Consider the following 19,505-nt stretch of genomic DNA (forward strand, 5'->3'; position numbering starts at 1 on the left):
CTTTTTTTAGCTCACCTGGCCCGAAGGGCCAAATGAGCTTTTTTTCATCACTTGGCGTCCGTCGTCCGTCGTCGTCGTCCGTCGTCGTTAGCTTTTACAAAATCTTCTCCTCTGAAACCACTGAGGCAAATTTAACCAAATTGGCCACAATCATCATTAGAGTATCTAGTTTAAAAAATGTGTCCGATGACCCCACCAACCAACCAAGATGGCCGCCATGGCTAAAAATAGAACATAGGGGTAAAGTGTAGATTTTAGCTTATATCTCTGAAACCAAAGCATTTAGAGTAAATCTGACATAGGTAAAACTGATTATCAGGTCAAGATCTATCTGCCCTGAAATTTTCAGACAAATCTAACAACCCGTTGTTGGGTTGCTGCCCCTGAATTGGTAATTTTAAGGAAATTTTGCAGTTTTTGGTTATTATCTTGAATATTATTATAGATAGAGATAAACTGTAAACAGCAATAATGTTCAGTAAAGTAAGATCTACAAATAAGTCGACATGACCAAAATTGTCAGTCGACCCCTTTAGGAGTTATTGCCCTTTATATTCAATTTTTTACAATTTTTCATAAATTTTTGTAATCTTTTACAAAAATCTTCTTCTCTGAAACTACTGAGACAAATTTTACAATACTTGGCCATAATAATTATTAGGGTATCTAGTTTAAAAAATTTGTCCGATGACCCCGCCTTCCAACCATCATGGCCGACATGGTAAAAAATAGAACATAGGGGTAAAATGCAGTTTTTAGTTTATATCTCTGAAACTAAAGCATTTAGAGCAAATCTGACAGGTGGCAAAAATGTTCATCAGATTTAGATTTATCTGCCCTGAAATTTTCAGACGAATCCGACAACCCGTTGTTGGGTTGCTGTCCCTGAGTTAGTAATTTTACAGAAATTTTGCAGTTTTTTGTTATCTTAGATATCATTATAATGTCTAATATCTAATATTATTAATTATGATTTTAACCTTATTTTACATGATTTCCAAAGCATCAGTAAATACAGGTGAGCGACACAGGCTCTTGAGAGCCTCTAGTTTTGTCATGCTTGAAGATATTGATTTGATAGTTTGTATATAATTTTATCATGACAAGTTACAGATCAAGTTCAAATTTTGTTCCGGTCTGATGATTTTGTGCAGAGTTAGTAGGGTCCTTGGACTTGGAAAATTCACTCAAATAATCAGTTTTCCAATTTTTTTTCGTCATGCTTGAATATATTGACTTAATATTTGTTATAAAGTTTACACCATGACATGTTATAGATCAAGTTAACATTTTCTTTCAGTACAATGAATTTTTAACCGGTAGGGGACTATGTATTGACATGCAATTCTCTCAAATTGCTTGTTATTAGGTCTTTCCACTTTTCCGTGGAAAGACCTATACATTTTGTTCTGATTTTTAAGATCTTTCCTTTCTTAATGGAAAGACCTTACTGTATTTCGCCTGTTTATTAGGTCTTTCCACTTTTCTGTGGAAAGACCTATTGTATTTGTTCTGATTATTATTATTATTATTAGGTCTTTCCTCTTTTCTGTGGAAAGACCTATTGTTTTTGTTTTGATTATTATTTTTTTTTTCTTCCGCCTAAATTTTGTTCTTGCAGGGTATTGTTATTTCACAAGATGTCGCTTAGATATTACGCATATGATATGGAAAAGTTTATACGCTTTTAAAACTGACACCATTGAACCGAAGACTTTGTGTTGTAAGAGTTATCTCCCCAAACACTGTTTTTCTTGTGTCCACTACTCCTTTGCAACCGTAGCAGATTACTACAAATTTATTTTATCAAATTGCTCGCTGTATCTTCAGGATGGTGAGTTTGGTTTTCACCAAAGCGTTCCGGAGACTCCATATGAGAGTTATTTCCCCTTATGCATTTGATGTAAGTGATTTGCATTTCTAACTGGTAAACCATAAGTGATAGAGACCTAGGGTTTTTTTATTTGAAGTCCTTGGTCCAAAAAAAAGAAAATTTGGTCAAGGTCATATTCTAAATTTTGATTTTGGCTTATTTTCACTTCTTTTCAAAAACCGTATAAGATATCGACAACATATTATTACTAAATTGTTAGTTGCGACATGTCGTAACACATACATTTTGGTTTAAACGGTGTGCTAACATTAAATTAGAGTTTTCTCCCCTCTTGTATTTAAAAATATGCGCATGGTGATATGACTCATTAACCATATATAACTAAGACCTAGGGTCTTTTGATTTGAGGTCCTTGGTTTATGACCTTGAAATTGAACTCAAGGTCTTAGGTAAAATTGACGTTCTAGATTTTGACCTTTGCTTTTACGTCATATGTATACATGATAAAGCCTTGGGACTTTTTGCATTACGTTGCAAGCCACTTGACCATGGAAAAACCAACCGGAAGTGACCTGGTGTAAACCGGAAGTAGCTATTTTTTGTACTTATTTAATGTAAAAGTATATTGAACCATATATTTTTGGAATCAGTATCAAATAAACTATCAAATAAAACCGGAAGTGACATTTTTCAAACCGGAAGTAACAATTTATCTCCCTTATTTAGAAAAAAATGTATAGAAACCATATATTTTTGGAATCAGTGTACAATAAGCTATCATTTGACGCTGGATATGATATTTCAAACTGAATTTTCATAGTTCTATATCAAAATTAATCTTTATGGGTGGAAAGACCTTCAATTGTTCTCTGAACAATTGGTTTTTAATTTATTATTTTCTTCCGCCAAATTTTATTCTGGCGTAACATTTTTGTTTCGCAATATGTCGCTAAGATATTTCTTATATAGTATCATACAGTTTATGCGCTTTTTATTTTCACCCATTCTAAGCCGAACAATTTTCTTTGTAAGAGTTATCTCCCCAAACACTGTTTTCCTTGTGACTACATCTACTCCGTAACGGCAAAAGAAAGCGACAAATTTATTTTATAAAATTGCTCGTTATATCCTTCGCATGATTTGTACTATTTGACCGAAGCGATATGTATACTCCATATGACAGTTATTTCCCCTTATGCATGTGATATAAGTAATATGCATTTCTAACTGGTAAACCATAAGTGATAGAGACCTAGGTGCTTTTGATTTGAGGTCCTTGGTCCAAAAAAATGAAAATTAGGTCAAGGTCAGAGGTCAAAGTCATATTTTAAATTTTGATTTTGGCTTATTTTCAATTCTTTTCAAAAACTGTATAAGATATCGACAACATTTTTTTACTAAATTGTAAGTTGCGACATGTCGTAACACATAAATTTTGGTTGAAAGTGGACACTAACATGAAATTGGAGTTTTCTCCCCTCTTATATTAAAAATTAGGCATATAGTGATATAACTCATTAACCATATATAATTAAGACCGCTGGTCTTTTGATTTGAAGCCCTTGGTTTATGACCTTGAAATTGAGCTGAAGGTCATAGGTAAATTTGACGTTCTAGATATTGACCTTTGCTTTTACCTCATATGTATACATGATAAAGCCATGGGACTTTTTGCATTACGTTGCAAGCCACTTGAACATAGAAAAGCCAACCGGAAGTGACCATGTGTAAACCGGAAGTAGCTATTTTTATACGACCGCAAAAAAAAATTTCTGGTCGTATATTGGTATGACGTTGGCGTCGTCGTCGTCGTCGTCGTCGTCGTCGTCTGGCGTCGTCCGGCGTCGTCCGAAGACACATTGGTTTTCGCACTCTAACTTTAGTTTAAGTCAATGGATCTCTATGAAATTTTACCACAAGGTTCAATACCACAAAAGGAAGGTTGGGATTGATTTTGGGGGTTATAGTACCAACAGTAAAGGAATTAGGGGCCAAAAAGGGGCCAAAAATAAGCATTTTTGTAACTTCCAGACATAACTTGTGTGTTAGTGTATGGATCTCTCTGACATTGTACCACAAGGTTCCATATCACAAAAGGAATGCTGGGATTGATTTTGGGGGTAATTGCCTCAAAATTTTAGGAATGAGGGGCCAAAAAAGGGGCAAAAAACAAGCATTTTTCTAGTTTCATGACAATAACTTGTGTTCAAGTGTATGGATCTCTCTGAAATTGTACTGCAAGGTACCATACCACAAAGGGAAGGCTGGGATTGATGATGGGGGTAATTGCCTCAATATTTTAGGAATTAGGGGCCAAAAAGGGGCAAAAAACAAGCATTTTTCTAGTTTCAGGACAATAACTTGTGTGTAAGTGTATGGATCTTTCTGAAATTGTACTACAAGGTTCCATATCACAAAGGGAAAGCTGGGTTTCAGTTTATGTGTAATTGCCCTAAACATTTAGGAATTTGGGGCCAAAAAGGGGCCAAAAAACACATTTTTCTAGTTTCCAGACAATAACTTGTGTTCAAGTGTATGGATCTCTCTGAAATTGTACTGCAAGGTACCATACCACAAAGGGAAGGCTGGGATTGGGTTTGGGGTGATGAATCATAAGGGGGTTCAAAAAATTTCCTTTACTGTTGGTACCATAACCCCCAAAAATTTTTTTTCTTTTTTTCCTTTTTTTTTTCTTTTAAAATTTTCCATTTTAAGTTGGTTATTTCTGATTTATATTTAAAAGCAAATAATAATGATATGGTAGGAGATACACACCAAACAGGATGTGTAAATTATTATATAATAAGTATTGTGCAATAGCAAGAAATTTTCAATTGCACAGTATTGCACAATAGCAAGAAATCTTCAATTGCACAGTATTGCGCAATAGCAAGAAATCTTCAATTGCACAGTATTGCGCAATAGCAAGAAATATCCAATAGCACAATATTGCGCAATAGCAAGAAATTGTCAATTGTACAGTATTGCGCAATAGCAAGAAATATTTAATTGCACAGTATTGTGCAAAAGAAGATACTTCGTATAAATTGCTTATTTCTTGACCAATTTCAATGGGGTTTTATTCTTGAAATCTTGGGGTTCTTTAATATGCTGAATCTAACCGTGTATTTAGTTTTTGGATTTCGGGCCCCGTTTTTAAATTGGTCCACATTGAGGTCCAAAGGGTCCAAAATTAAACTTTGTTTGATTTCATCAAAAATTAAATTATTGGGGTTCTTTGATATGCCGAATCTAACCGTGTATTTAGATTCTTAATTTTTGGTTCCGTTTTCAAATTGGTCTACATTAAGGTCCAAAGGGTCCAAAATTAAACTTAGTTTGATTTTAACAAAAATTGAATTCTTAGGGTTCTTTGATATGCTGAATCTAAACATGTATTTAGATTTTTGATTATGGGCCCAGTTTTCAAGTTGGTCCAAATCGGGGTCCAAAATTAAACTTTGTTTGATTTCAACAAAAATTGAATATATGGGGTTCTTTGATATGCTGAATCTAACCATGTATTTAGATTTTTGATTTTTGGGCCCCGTTATCAACTTTGTCCACATTGAGGTCAAAAGGGTCCAAAATTAAACTTTGTTTGATTTCATCAAAAATTGAATTCTTGGGTTTTTTTTATATGCTGAATCTAACCATGTATTTAGTTTTTGGATATTGGACCATAATAGGTGAATGTCCAATTTAAAATTTTTAAGTTCTTAGACCACATTCATTCTGTGTCAGAAACCTATGCTGTGTCAAATATTTAATCACAATCCAAATGCAAAGCTGTATCAAGCTTGAATGTTGTGTCCATACTTGCCCCAACTGTTCAGGGTTCGACCTCTGCGGTCGTATCAAGCTGCGCCCTGCGGAGCATTTTATTTTGTACTTATTTAATGTAAAAGTATATTAAAAGATATATTTTTGAAATCAGGATCAAGTAAACTATAAAAAAAACCCGGAAATGACATTTTTCAAACCGGAAGTATCAATTTATCTCCCTTATTTAGAATTTGTTTTTATAGAAACCATATATTTTTGGAATCAGTGTACAATAAGCTATCATTTGACGCTGGATATGATATTTTAAACCGAATTTGAATAGTTCTATATCAAAATAGATCTTTATGGGTGGAAAGACCTTCAATTGTTCTCTGAACAATTGGTTTTTAATTATTATTATTTTTTTTTTCTTCCGCCTAATTTTGTTCTCACATAAAATTTTTGTTTCACAAGATGTCGCTAAGATATTTCTTATATAATATCATACAGTTTATGCGCTTTTTATTTTCACCCATTCTAAGCCGAACAATTTTCTTTGTAGGAGTTATCTCCCTGAACACTGTTTTCCTTGTGACTGCATCTCCTCCGTAACCGTAAAAGAAAGCAACAAATTTATTTTATAAAATTGCTCGTTATATCCTTTGCATGATTTGTCCTATTTTGACCGAAGCGATACGAAGACTCCATATGAGAGTTATTTCCCCTAATGCATTTGAAATAAGTGATATGCATTTGTAACTGGTAAACCATAAGTGATAGAGACCTAGGGTCTGTTGATTTGAGGTACTTGGTCCTAAAGAATAGAAAACTAGGTCAAGGTCAAAGGTCAAGGTCATGCTGTGATTTTTTACATTAAGTTCATATCGCTTCTTCCTAGAAAGAGTTATAGATATCTACAAAACAATTTAACCAAAAAGTTTGTCACGACACGTGTTTACTAGAAATTTTTTGTCGAAATGTTATGCGTCATTTTATTGCAGGGTCAATGTCCCTGTTATGGTCGAATCAACAAATTACTTATCAAAACTTCAAACTTTGCAGCTATCATGTTGTAAATGTTTCTTATCTCAATTATCAACGACAGTCTACCATTACACTCCCCCCCCCCCTTTTTTTTCAACTGATTTTTTTTTTAAGTTATCTCATTTGTATGAAAAGAAAATCGCTTTTAGTCCCGTACATTAAACTGTAAAATGCTAATCCTTCTTGTGTACAAATTTTTTCTGAAAAAGAAATCCATCCCTGCAAAAATCTGCTCCAATTCATGTATTTTCTGAAATTAATCGATGAGACACGTGCGGTCCGCTTGATTGCGAAATTAAAATCAATGTCGTAGAAATCCCTCCCAACTTCGTAAATAGTACTGAAATTCTACAATCATACTTCTAAACATGCATTAAAATACAAATCTGTGCTCCCGTAAACATGTGTACGTAATATGTATGCATGATCCGACATCAATGACCTGTACAAAATAAAAACAATAGTTATCGTGTTTCTCTGATCAATACACATGTGCTCTGTTCATCGGTCTCCCCAGAGTATTCTAACTCCAGACATATATATTTGAGCGTCACTTGACTTCACAAACACCACCGCGCGCGCGGACCTAAATTTAGAATAAAAAATTCCATATCCAAATAAAGAAAATGGAACTTCCACGACAAAATTTTCTCAGTTTTCCTACAAGCTCAAAAAAAAATGCACACACAACAAATAAAAAAAAAAAATGAAGTCAGAGTTCCCGTAGAAAAAAAAGAACATTTATAAAATGAAGATATAAGGATTTTTATTCATAAGGAAATCCTGGCTGTCCGTTTGGCTGTCCGGGATGTACAAACACGCAGCCACGTTCGCTCAGAATATTAACGTTAAGTCCGATGCCTCGCATAGAGAAAGTGCCATGCAAACTTTCAATCAATCAATCAATCAATCAACTAATCAATCAATCAACCAACCAACCAACCAACCAGTCAATCAATCTGTGTAATACGGGGCCAAAGATCTCATTTGTTTCTTTTTCGCTTGTTCCAAGAGACCCTATCCCATGTGTTTAATTACTATATCAGCCAACCAACCAACCAACCAACCAACCAATCAATTAATTAATCAATCAATCATGTTTCGGAGAGGAAAGACCGTTAACAATTGTTTTTAAAACAATTGATTTATATTTATTTTTTTTTCCTCCGCCGAATTTCAAAGTCTAAAGTCAAAAAAAGTACGCGACATATCAAAATGATCTTTTGTACCAAGTATCGGGTTAATAAAATCTTCCTTGTGGTAGGGGCACCAAAGTGAACTATTTACCTTATAAGAGTTATCTTCCCTATTACAAAAAGATTGTTATTGCTACTCTTCATAAACTATAAGAGTTAGCGACAAATGGTTTTATTTTAAATGTTCCTTGCCACAAGTCGCAACTTTAAATAATTTTAACCGAAGCAATCCATTGACTTCTTATAGGGGTTATCTCCCCTTGAATATTTTACTTTTTCGGTATGCAGAGGAATGTCATAAACCGTAAGTTGTAAAGACCTAGGGTCTTTTGATATGAGATCCTTGGACCAAAACCTGAAAATAAAGGTCAAGATCAAAGGTCAAGGTCATATTTTAGATTTTGACATTTCTTTGTCTTCCCTATTGTTCTTGAATGGTTATAGATACAGAAAATTTAAATGGTGAAAAATGTTTGGGTCAACAAGGGGCAACTTTGTCACATTATGACTGTATTGATTTTACCATTGTGTAAGGGACATAACCCCCACTGACGGTTTATTAAAAGACATTATTAGGTAAAACTCTTAAAAAAAAGGTCCTAGACCCATAGGGTCTTTTGCAATGACATTGTGGACCAATGACCTTGACCAAGGTCACAAGGTCAATGGTCCAAAAAGGCTAATAATGTGTTTTTGACGCTATTTAAAGGGTTTGATGTGTGTTTTAATGCTTTTGTAGGTTGACATTGACCTTTGACCTTACTACTTGATAAGGGATATCTCAGGAATCCTTATACTTACAGGAATCGTGAATAGTGAAAAATATTTGGGTCATTAAGGCTCAACTTTGTTAAATTTAGACCGAAGCAATATAACCTTTCCGTAAGGGGCATAACCTCCTTAATGGTTTCGTAAAGAAAAAAATAGATTTAACTCTTAAACCACAGTTGCAAGGTCTCAAAAACTTCCCGGTAAAATGAAGTAAACAACTTTGGGACCTATGATGTAAGGGAGTGTTACGTGATTTTAGCGTTAGTTATAGATACACCACTAAATTCCCCCAATCAAGGGACAACACCAGCATGTTGGTGCGACAAGTGTATGACAGTATATTAAACAAAATTTTGGAAGGAAAGACCTCTCAATTGTTCAAGAAGAATTGAATTTTAATGATTATTATTGTTATTTTTTTTTTCTTCTTCCGCCCTTTTGTTTCTTGCGAGAAGATTTTGTTTCGCAAGATGTCGCTTAGATATTTTGTATATGATATCAAACAGTTTATATGCTTTTGAAACTGACACTGTTTAACTAAACACTTTTCCTTGTAAGGGTTACCTCCCCAAACACTGTTTTCCTTGTTATTGCTACTCTTTCGCAACCGTAAAAGAAAACCGACAAATTTATTTTTCCAAATTGCTTGTTACATCCTCAGGTGGTAAAAAAAAAATTTTGACCGAAGTGATCCGGAGACTCCATATGAGAGTTATTTCCCCTTCTGTATTTGATATAAGTGAAATGTAATAGTAACTCATAAACCATAAGTGCTAGGGACCTAGGGTCTTTTGATTTGAGGTACTTGGTCCATAAAAATGAAAATAAGGTCAAGGTCATATTTCAAATTTTGAATTTGGCTCATTTTGGCTTTTCCTCAGAAACCGTATAAGATATCTACAAAATATATTACAAAATTGTTAGTTGCGACATGTCGCAACACATAAATTTTGGTTGAAAGGATACGTTGACATTTGATAAGAGTTTTCGCCCCTCTTATATTTAAAATAAGCTGTCCCTCTTATATTTAAAATAAGCTGTATGGTGATATAAATCATCAATCATATATAGTAAAGACCTAGGATGTTTTGATTTGACGTCCTTGCTTGATGACCTTGAAATTAAGGTCCAGGTCAAAGGTAAATTTGATGTTCTAGATTTTGACCTTTGCATTAATATCATATTTAAACATGATACAGCTATGGGGTCTTCTGCATTAGGTTGGTAGATATATGACCTTGAAAAGGTAAGTCGGAAGTGACCTTTTTTAAACTGGAAGTTGCTATTTCCTGCACTGATTTAATTTTGAATGACCTAGAACCATATATTTTTGGAATCAGTGTGAAGTAACCTATCAGTTGGTACCGGAAGTAAAAAAAATTTAAACCGGAAGTTACAATTTATCTCCCTTATTTCAAGCAAAATTATATAGAAACCATATATTTTTAGAATCAGTAATACTCAAGATATCATATGAGACTGGGAGTGACATTTTCCAAATCGGAAGTAGCAAATTATCTCCCTTATTTCAGACAAATTGTATAAAAACCATGAATATTTTGAATCAGTATGAAGAAACCTATGATTGGACACGAATAGAAAATTTGAGTAAACCACAGCTTAGCTTCTTATCAATTATTTAACAATTTAATGTGGAAAGACCTTCAATTGTTCTTTGAACAATTGGTTTTTAATTATTCTTCTTCTTCTTTTTCTTTTTCTTCTTCTTTTTCTTCTCCTTCCTTTTCTTCTTCTCCCTCTTCCTCTTCCTCTCCCGCCGCTTTTAAATTTGAACTTGTCTGCACCCGTTCTCCAAAACCGCTAGTCAGATTAACTTAGGATTCCACAATATGTTAGACTAACATGTCTAGATGTGCAATCAGGGTTTTGTTTGTGCAATGGGATTTTTTTTTTTTTTTTTTTTTCCAATGATTATAACTTGAAAACTGTTAGTGAAAGACACAATCTTTTTAATTGAAAATATTCTACATTATAAAGCACATCAAATGAAATAAAGGGTTAGTTCCCAGGGGTCACCCCCAACCCCTGTCTTTTGAGAAAGTTCTAATATCATGTAAGTGGTCAAGATCCCCACCCTAAACCATATATATTCTGGTTTGTCATGATAAAGCATATCAAATGAAATAAAAGGTGAGTCCCAGGAGTCACTCCCACCCTCTGCCATTTGAGAAAGTTCTCATATCTTGTAAATGGTGAAGATCCCCACCCCTAAACCATATATGTTCTGGTTTGTTATGGAAATATAATTTAAATGATATACAGGTTCAGTCACCAGGGGTCATTCCCATCCCCTGTCATTTGAATATGTTCAAATATCTTGTAAGTGGTCGAGATCCCCACCCTTAAGTCAAATATTTTCTGGTTTGACATGAAAAGATACATCAAATGAAATATAAAAGAAGTCCCAAGGGGTCATCCCCTCTCCTGTCATATGAGAATGTTCTTATACCTTGTGAATGGATAAGATCTGCAGCCCAAAACAAGCATTTTTCTAGTTTCAGGACAATAACTTTGTATAAGTATTTTGATTGCTCTGAAATTGTACCACAAGGTTCAATACCACAAGTAGAAGGTAGGGAATCATTTTGGGGGCAAAGCATATAATTTCTGCAAGATGAATTGAATGAATAATAGGGAGAGTCTTTAAGGGTTTATACTTGAGGGGACTTTGTTTGGGAAACTTTGTAACAGCATCCTGTTACAATCATTTCTTGTTTGATTTAAATTATTCCATATTCTGACAGTAGATGGTACGAATGACTAGTCTACATCTTAGGGGTTTATAGTTATCATTATCTCTTATGTTGTATCGACTGACATCAGATATAACTGGAGGTAGGCAGTCGATTAAATATTGGGGACAAGATTTATTATGCATTTGATAGAAAATTGTAAATTTTCGTTGTCTACGCCTTTCTACTAGAGTTTCCCAGGCCGTTTCAAAATGTAAGGATTCTAAACTTGAAAATTTTGTAAGCCCTGTTGCTATCCTTGCAGCTTCTAGTTGTATTTTTTATACGACAGCAAAAAATTTGTGTTCATTTATTGCTATCACGTCGACGTCGTCCGAAGACATTTGGTTTCCGGGCAATAACTTTAGTTTAAGTGTACGGATCTCTATGAAATTTAACCAAAAGGTTCACTACCACAAAAGGAAGGTTGTGATTGTTTTTGAAGGTGAAGGTCCCAACCGTTTAGGAATTAGGGGCCAAAAAGGGGCCCAAAACAAGCATTTTTCTAGTTTCAGGACAATAACTTTGTATAAGTATTTTGATTGCTCTGAAATTGTACCACAAGGTTCAATACCACAAGTAGAAGGTAGGGAATCATTTTGGGGGTAATTGCCCAAACCGTTCAGGAATTAGGGGCCAAAAAGGGGCCAAAACAAGCATTTTTCTAGTTTTCAGACAATAAGTGTATGGATGTCTCTTAAATTGTACCACATTTTACAAACAGAAAATTTCTTCAAATATAATTTTTTTGGAATAGGGGGGAGGGTGAATTCTTTTTTTTTGGGGGGGTCAATTTTTTTCCCTCAAGATTTAAGAAATTATCAATTTTCCATAAAAAAATTGGGGGTCACAATTTATTTTGCTAATTCTTTGTATAAAGTCTGAAAACAGCACAGTGTATTGCACAACAGCAAGAAATCTTCAATTGAATATAAATTCAAATCATATAACCAATTTCAAGTTCTTTGACTACATTTATTTTGTGTCAGAAACCTATAATGTGTCAAATATGTAATTACAATCCAAATTCAGACCTGTATCAAGCTTGAATATTGTGTCCATTTTTGCCCCAACTGTTCAGGGTTGGACCTCTGCGGTCGTATCCAGCTTCGCTTGGCGAAGCAGTTTATTTAAAAGAAGCCATAACTCTGGCAAGTTTCCATTTTGTTTGAAACTTACCACCTTGTAGTGATTTATTGAATAGAATCAATAGAGGTTGATTAAACAGAATCAGCGGTGCCTTTCAGCATTTGATGGCTAATTAAATCATTACCACATGCTTTGCCTATTTTATTTTTTTTTGTATATCTTTAATATCTTGCTCATTTATTACCATATCAGACAAAGTTCTGGGTGTTATAGTTGCTGTATCATGGTTAGTATCGTCAACAGATGAAATTGAGCAAAATTATTCGTTTAAAAGATTTGCTATGTCTTTATTATTGTATATACCATTTCGTTTTAATTACAATCAGATAGTGGTGGAATATTATAATTATTATTTGTTCTCTTTATAAGTTTTTTAATAAGAGACCAATAAGACTTTGAGTCGGTTTTCGATATAGAGTCGACAAGTTCATTGGCACTTAAGAAAAACTGCTCGCGGGCGTATTTTATCATATTATTAACTTTGTTTCGCTGAAATTTGTACTTAATAAGAGTATGGTTGGTTTTTATTTTTCCTAAACACAGAATGAAGACGATTCCGGATTCTGATTTCCGAATTAAACCAAGGTTTATCGTTAGGTTGGACAGTTGCCGGTATATGTTTCCGTATCATTTCAAGATAATTGTGTGTAAATCTTTCAGACATATCATCTACATCTGTAGTTGAATTCAGTAATACTCCACAATCGTAATTATTAATTTCTTCGTTTAATGATATGCAATCTGCATGTTTATATAACCATACATTTCTAGTATAGGACTTTTTGTTAAGGAATGGTATTTTAAGGTGTGCTAGTGTTGCATCATGATCACTGAGATCCCTATCTACCTGGATTACTTCTGCATCTATAAATATGTTAACATTAGAGATCAAAATTGGATGTAGAAGTGCCCCGGATCTGGTTGGTCATAACTGAATAATCTGATTAAGTCTGTGGTTGCATTCAGTAATAAGATTCACGTTAGAATCGCCAGTAATCACGACGTTGCTAGTAAAATTTAAGGCTTGTTCCATTGAATAATCAAAGTTATTCCAGAAGTCGGTTCCGTTTCCAGGTGGTCTATATACAGCACAAGTTAGTAGTTTGAAATTTGGAATTAAGACTTCAAACCATATTATTCGACTGCTCCAAATTCTAGATCTTGTTTTCGTTTTACACAAATATACTGAGATGCATATACAAGAACTCCACCCCAAAACAGCTCCGATCCTTCCTAAAGTTGTCACTTGAAAAGCCGTCCATAACTATATCAGAATTTGAAACATTATTATCTAAGTGACTTTCAGTTTTACAAATGAAAGATGATTTAGATGCTATATCTTTTATATGAGATATCATATTTCGAACACTTCTAGTGTTCAGATGAAAAATAGATCGTTCAAATTCATGAGGACCAGGATTGGGATGGATGGCGTTGTCAAGGCTAGCAGCAACATTAAGATAAACGTATAAACATATTAAAAGTAAAAGATGCGTTCATTACTTTTGCAATCTGTTATCATAATTATAACATATTTTTGATCAAAAGAAAAATATACTTTTTAAGTTCAGGATATGAAATTGAAAATATTTTGTACACTTTTTATACGACAGCAAAAAAATTTTGCGATCGTATATTGGTATGACGTTGGCGTCGTCGTCCGAAGACACATTGGTTTTCGCACAATAACTTTAGTTTAAGTGAATGGATCTCTATGAAATTTTACCATAAGGTTCAATACCACAAAAGGAAGGTTGGGATTGATTTTGGGGGTTATGGTCTTAACAGTTTAGGAATTAGGGGCCAAAAAGAGGCCCAAAAAGGCATTTTTCTAGTGTTCAGACAATAACTTGTGTTTAAGTGTATGGATCTCTCTGAAATTATACCCCAAGTTTCCATACCACAAAGGGATGGTTAGGATTGGCTTTGGGGGAGTTATGGCTCAAACCGTTTTGGAATTAGGGGCAAAAAAGGGAGAAAAACAAGGGTGTCCTGGTTAATGGACAAATGCTTTAGTACAAAACATAATGAAAGCAGTGTAAGGGAGGTAATCCAAATACAACGTTTTGATTACCTTCCTTACACTGCTTTTAAATTATGTTTAAAGAAATGCATATTTATAAAGGAAGACCAGTAAAAATATCTGCAAATGTTGCATCTTTTTTTTTTTTACAAAAAAATCCATATGAAAGATTTGACACCATATTTTAAATTCTATTATAAAAAATATTAAGTTAGCACTATGGTAAATTTAAATGGGTAATTATGGTTGCAAACTCCATTGGAAATTTGAATTGAGATTATGACCATATCTTGAGGGAAATAATTTTTTTGGGGGAAAAAAGGGGGGGTGGTAAAAAGAAATTGTGGGGGGTCAATTTTTTCTCATTTCAGATTTCAGAAATAAAAAAAAAAGTGTGTGTGTATGGGGGAGGGGGGAAGGGGGGGGGGGGTCAATTCGCAACAGCAAAGTGTATTGCACAAAAGCCAAAAATTGAATATAAATTCAAATCATATAACCAATTCTAAGTACTTTGACTACATTTATTTTGTGTCAGAAACCTTTTATGTGTCAAATATTTAATTAGAATCCAAATTCAGACCTGTATCAAGCGCGAATATTGCGTCCATTTTTGCCCCAACTGTTCAGGGTTGGACCTCTGCGGTCGTATCCAGCTGCCCTCAGCGAAGCAATTTATTTTTTTTTGCAAAAAAGGGTGGGGGGGGGTTCAATACGCAACAGCATAGTGTATTGCACAAAAGCAAAAAAAAAAAAATGGGTTAATTTTTATTTTTTTTTGGGGGGGGAGGGTCAATTCACACAGGCACAGTGTATTGCACAAAAGCAAAAAATTTAATATAAATTCAAATCATATAACCAATTCTAAGTTCTTTGACTACGGTTATTCTGTGTCAGAAACCTTTTATGTGTCAAATATTTAAATACAATCCAAATTCAGACCTGTATCAAGCGCGAATATTGCGTCCATTTTTGGCCCAACTGTTCAGGGTTGGACCTCTGCAGTCGTATCCAGCTGCGCTCGGCGAAGCAATTTATTTTTTTTTTGCAAAAAAAAGGGGGGGGGGTTCAATACACAACAGCATAGTGTATTGCACAAAAGCAAAAAAATAAAAATGGGTTAATTTTTATTTATTTTTTTTGGGGGGGTGGGGGGTTAATTCGCACAGGCACAGTGTATTGCACAAAAGCAAAAAATTGAATATAAATTCAAATCATATAACCAATTCTAAGTTCTTTGACTACAGTTATTCTGTGTCAGAAACCTATTATGTGTCAAATATTTAATTACAATCCAAATTCAGACCTGTATCAAGCGCGAATATTGTGTCCATTTTTGCCCCAACTGTTCAGGGTTGGACCTCTGCGGTCGTATCCAGCTGCGCCCGGCGAAGCAATTTATTAAAAATTGACATATCTATCTACACACATGACGTTACTAATTATACGACCGCAAAATTTTTGCGTTCGTATTGTGTTATGGCTATGTCTGCGTCCGAGTCTAAAGACATTTTGGTACGCAGACAATAACTTGAGTATTAGTGTATGGATCTCTATGAAATTTTGGCACAATGTTCCATACCACTAAAGGATGGTTGGAATTGTTTTTGGGGGTTATTGTCTTAGCTGTTTTGTAATTAGGGGCCAGAAAGGGGCCAAAAACAATTATTTGTCTGGTTTTAAGACAATAACTTGAGTATAAGTGTATATATCTCTATTAAATCTAGACTCAAGGTTCCACACCACAATAGGAAGGTCGGGATTAATTTTGGGGGTTATTGCTATAGCTGTTTAGGAATTAAAAGCAAAAAAGGGACCAACAAAAACAGTTATTTTTCTGGTTCACAAACAATAACATGAGTATAAGTGTATGGATCTCTGTTAAATTCTAGCACAAGGTTCCATACCACAAAAGGAAGGTTGGGATTTGTTTTCGGGGTCATTTTCGTAGCTGTTTAGTGATTAGGGGCCAAAAAGGGGCCAAAATCAAGCATTTTCATGTTTCAGGACAATGGTTTGTGTATAAGAATATGGATCTCTATCAAATTTTACCACAAAGTTCCATACTTCAAAATAAAAGTTGGGATTGGTTTTGGGGTTCATGGCCCAAACCGTATAATAATTAGGGGCCAAAAAGGGGTAAATAAAACTAGAATTTTCTGGTTTCCGGACAATAACTCGAGTATAAGTCTATGGATTGCTATTTAATTGTGTCACAAAGTGTTATACCATAAAATAAAGTTTGGGATTGATTTTAGGGATTATGACCCTAACGGTTCAGTTAAAAACAATACTTTTGTAATACTTTGTATAAATTGCTTATTTCTTTAGCAATTTCAATGGGGTTTAGTTCAAAATCTTGAATTCTTGGGGTCCTTTTATATGCTGAATCTAGTTGGGTATTTAGAATTTGGATTTTGGGTCCTGTTTTTGAATTGATCCATATTAAGGTCCAAAGGGTCTGAAATTAAACTTTAATTTCTTCAAAAATTAAATTATTTAGATTTTTTATTTTGGGACCGGTTTTCAAATTGGTCTACATTAAATTTCAAAAGGTCCAAAATGAAACTTTGTTTGATTTTAACAAAAATTGAATTCAAGGGGTTCTTTGATATGCTGAATTAAAAATGTATCAAGATTTTTTATTTTTGGCCCAGTTTTTAAGTTTGTCCAAATTGGGGTCCAAAGTTAAACTTTATTTGATTTTAACAAAAATTGAATATGTGAGGTTCTTTGATATGCTGAATATAACCATGTATTTAGATTCTTGATTTTGGGCCCAGCTTTCAAGTTGGTTGACATCTGGGTCCAAATTTTTTTTTTATTTCTTTGATTTGCTGAATCTAGATTATTAGTGTATTTCGATTTTTTATTTTAGGGCTTGTTATCAAATTGGTCAACATTGAGGTCCAAAGGGTCATAAATTTAACTTTGTTTGATTTCATCAAAACTTTAAATTCTTGGGGTTCTATGATATACTGAATCTAATCGTGTATTTAGATTTTGGACACTGCAAGACGACAAAAATGGCTGACATGGCTAAAGATAGAGCGTAGTTGTAAAATGCAATTTTTGTCTATTTTCTTGAAAACCGCTATAGATAGATATTTAAAGGGGCATTAGCTGTCAAATTCATGTTCACCGATTTGACTCAAATTCTCATATTTGATTTATAACATACTAAAACGTTTATCTAAATTATAAAAGTGTAAAATAAACAATTAACAATGCATGGGCACGATAAAATGTATCAGCATTTCGTGTGTATTTTAGTCTAGACGCCATTTAATTAACCATCGAGGTGACCTCCGAAGACTGCCGACGGTTATATAACCCGATATAAACATAAATATAGATATAAATATATAAATAGATAGCGGACTCGTGCAATTGGACTTTTCTAGGTCTGTTTGATTTCATATTATAGGTTAAAAATATATGTTAATCATCGTTTTTACCTGTATAAGAATGAATTTTTGTGAATCGAATCAGTCAATCAAATGGTTTACCCTTGTATCACTTTCAATGATGACACTTTTTTCCTTTTAATAACTGAACACACCTAATTCATGCGTAACCCATCTTTAGCTAAGGGGTTAAATTGAAGGTCACATGAATACGGATTCAATGAGGTCGAATTATTCACTTGCAAGTGAATAATTCATCAGCGATGTTCCTTAGCTTATTTTTGAGAAAATTGAACCAAACAGGCTGCTAAAAGCTAATTATTATTTCACTATTTCACTTTCATTAATGATTGAACCAAAAAAAAAATATATTTCATTTTTATGCCCCCGCCGTTCTCTAACTTGAGTTTGCCTAAACCAAATGTTATAAAACTTATACACAATGCTTATTACCACAAAATACAGATCAAGTTTGAATTTTGGTGGTGTCACTTTAACCGTTCTAGAGTTATGCACCTTTATGAATGGAAACATTCCAAAATTTTTAGTTTCCGTTCTCTAACTTAAGTTTGCCTCAACTAAATGTTATGAAACTTCTACACAATGCTTATTATCACATAATACAGATCAAGTTTGAATTTTGGTAGCGTCACTCTAACTGTCCTAGAGTAATGCCCCTTTATTAATGAAAAAATTACAAAATTTTTAGTTTCCGTTCTCTAACTTAAGTTTGCCTCTACCAAATGTTATGAAACTTATTCACAATGCTTATTACGACAAAACACAGATCAAGTTTGAATTTTGGTGGGTCTCACTTTAACCATTCTCGAGTTATGCCCCTTTATAAATGAAAAAAAAATGCAAAATTTTTAGTTTCCGTTCTTTAACTTAAGTTGCCTCAACCAAATGTTATGAAACTTATACACAATGCTCATTACCACAAAACACAGATCAAGTTGAATTTTGGTGGCGTCATTTTAACCATTATTCAGTTATGTCCCTTTATAAATCGAAAAATTGCAAAATTTTTAGTTTCCGTTTTGTAACTTAAGTTTGCCCCTACCAAACATTATGAAACCTATACACAATACTTATTACCACAAAACTCAGATCTAGTACAAATTTGGATAGCGTCACTTTTATTGTTTTTGAGTTATGTCCATTTAAAATGTTGTATGCAAGTGGGGGCATCATCTGTGTCCATGGGGACACATTTTCCATTTATTTTTATATATCTCGTAGCTAATGCCCCTTTAACATGGTCGTAAATGTTCAGAATGATGAGGGATTTAACTTTTGTGACATCAAAACTGTCAGACAACTTCTTACAGGGGTTATTGCCCTTAAACGACAAGTTTTACCAATTTTTTGCATTTTTGCCTATGATCTCGAAAATTATGATAGATAGAAAGACACTTAAATCGCAAAAAATTATGTTCAAGTCAAGATCAACAAATAAGTTAACATGACCGAAATCGTAAATCGACTCTTTATTGAAGTTATTGCCCTTTAATGACGATTTTTTTTCGTTTTTAACTCAAATGGTCCAAAGGGCCAAATGAGCTT

General features: G+C 33.8%; 1 protein-coding gene and 1 long non-coding RNA gene across 3 annotated transcripts in view; one reads left to right on the forward strand and one right to left on the reverse strand.

Annotated features, from left to right (window-relative positions):
* The window catches only part of LOC127698940 (acetyl-coenzyme A synthetase 2-like, mitochondrial), a 345,845-nt gene that overhangs the window by 254,275 nt on the left and 72,065 nt on the right, over positions 1-19,505 (forward strand). The gene's annotated exons all lie outside the window — the stretch shown is intronic.
* The window catches only part of LOC127699042 (uncharacterized), a 48,812-nt gene continuing 44,624 nt past the window's right edge, over positions 15,318-19,505 (reverse strand). Inside the window, exon 2 of the long non-coding RNA XR_007981039.1 lies at positions 15,318-15,433. This is a non-coding gene — a long non-coding RNA (uncharacterized LOC127699042). The remainder of the gene's footprint in view (positions 15,434-19,505) is intronic.

Source organism: Mytilus californianus, unplaced genomic scaffold (assembly GCF_021869535.1).
Source record: "Mytilus californianus isolate M0D057914Y unplaced genomic scaffold, xbMytCali1.0.p SCAF_4, whole genome shotgun sequence".
Taxonomy (NCBI): domain Eukaryota; kingdom Metazoa; phylum Mollusca; class Bivalvia; order Mytilida; family Mytilidae; genus Mytilus; species Mytilus californianus.